The sequence below is a fragment of the Spermophilus citellus genome, assembly GCF_964194105.1.
Source record: "Spermophilus citellus genome assembly, chromosome: X".
Taxonomy (NCBI): domain Eukaryota; kingdom Metazoa; phylum Chordata; class Mammalia; order Rodentia; family Sciuridae; genus Spermophilus; species Spermophilus citellus.
Genome location: NC_138190.1, coordinates 147184552 through 147186686, shown reverse-complemented (window position 1 = coordinate 147186686; position 2135 = coordinate 147184552).

The window sequence follows — 2135 nt, the reverse complement described above, 5'->3', positions numbered from 1 at the left end:
GAAATAACCATTTGGTGTTTCACTGTGTCCAGGTTTCCTGTGTCCTGTGGAAGAGGGGGAAATTGGGACCTCCCCAAGGCTCACTTGAGCCACCTGGGGGCCTTTTGTTCCCTAAGCATTGTAGATAAGGGATTCCACTTCTCAGTTCTCCCAAACTGGAAGGTTGCAGAGCAAGGACCTCCCGCTGTGTCCTGAGATGCCTTTTACGACAATCCTAGGTTGGTGTAACCAGCAGGTTGCATAATAGCTGCCATACAGGGTGAGGTCTGAGGGGCCCATAGGCCAACTGCTACCCATGCCTTTTGTCTGAGGGCCAAATCACCTTCTCCCTAACAAGAGTTGACACCAGAGCATGATACCAGCAGCCAACTCCCTTGGATGGGACGCAGGGCAGGAGCTGAGCTGCAGCTCCTATGTGCATCCCACTGAAGGCTAGGACCACCAGAAGGCCTCCTAGAGTGCCAGCCCTGACAGGACAAATGTGTCTGGCACATGGTGGGCACTCTATGAAGCAGTAATGAATCCTCTTCAGCTTCCTCTTACAAGTGAGGTCCCCAAAGGGCAAGAGGAGAAAATATAGAAGTGACAGTCTGGCATCTGCGTTTGGCAGTACAGCTAGCATTAGATGGACTAAATGGATGCTTAATGCTAATCGAATAGGAGACAAAAGCCTGGGGTAGGGCAGGCCCCTGCTGCAGGCCCGGGTCCTGGGGCTTGTGCTTAGGAAAGGAGCTGTGGAGGGTATGATTCCTCAGCATTTTCTACTTTCTCTCTGACACCTCTGCTGCCAACTTTCCTCTCACCCACTCTGGTACCAAAAGATCCTTGGGTGGGGCACCAAAACTTGCCTCTATCTCTTGGCCTGTGGCACTCCTGTGTGCACAGGTATGTGCATTTGGTGCATGCTGGTGACAAAATGAAAGCCCAATGCAATGGACCTCCACCAGGAAGCTCTGTCCCTGGTGCTCATACCATTGGGTTCTAAAGTATCTCCTATCATGGGACATCATGTCTACCCACCTAATCTGTTGGTCTTGACATTAGGGGCCATGGCTGTCTTCCTTACCTTAGGTGGAATCTGGAGCCCAGCATGTGCACCTTGAGGAGCTCAGAAGAGCAGCTTCACCAGGCAGAGGGGTGGGAAAGCAATTCAGATGGAGAACTGTGGGACCCATGCCCAGGGATGGGACAGCACCAGCTAGCTGGGGTGAAGGATCTATGTGGAGCTGGCCTCAGAAGGGGAGGGGCCTATGTAATTGTTGGACTTGTGGATGCTTAGCTTGGGAGGGTTGCAAGGGTTCTTATCCCACTCCTGTAGCCCATACATGTGGGGTCACCCATCCTCCACCTTCCCTGCCCTGCTTCATGGCAGCTTGCGTTGCACTCCAGAAGGCAAGGGCCACACCTGTTGTGTCTTTGGTGCTGGTCTTTGGTGCTGAGATTGAGTCTGAGCACACCACTCTTCAGCTTTGTGGAAGAGACAGCAGGGACAGGCAGCACGGCCCCATCTTGCCCTGCTCCCGGGCTGTGGACAGAAGTTCTTCCAGTTCTCCACCTCTGGAGCAGCCAAGGCATAGACCACCCATAGAAATCTAGAACCCTCCACATATCAAGGCCTGCCCTTGGCTGAGCAGGAAGAGAGTATGTACAGAGAGGCAAGACATGAACTGATATGATACAAGTGGACACAAGACTCTGGGTACAAAGCCAGGGTTCCCCAAGCAAGATCTAAAGCTGAGATGTGAACATAGAACAGCTGCAGTAGATAGCCACCTGCTGGCCACAAGGCCAAGCTTACTCCCAAGCACCGCAAAGAGAAACTGATGTTGGGAGAATCAGCCTGTGGCAGGAGCTAAGTAGCTATAGCCTGGAAGGAAACAACCACCATGACACCAAAGGCCAGCACAGAGCAGTAGGAGCCCCAGTACGGCGTCATGCTCAAGGACTGGAACCTCTCCATGCTGGCCATCTTCCAGAGCTGCACCAATGAGGCAGACAGACCTACGTATGCTCCTGGACTGCAATCCATCCTTCCAGAAAATGTCTAAGCTCCCTCAACCTCACTAGGGGCCCAGGGAACCCAGACATTCTGGCTCCTGGAACCCCCTTCCCCCAATACACACACACACACACTC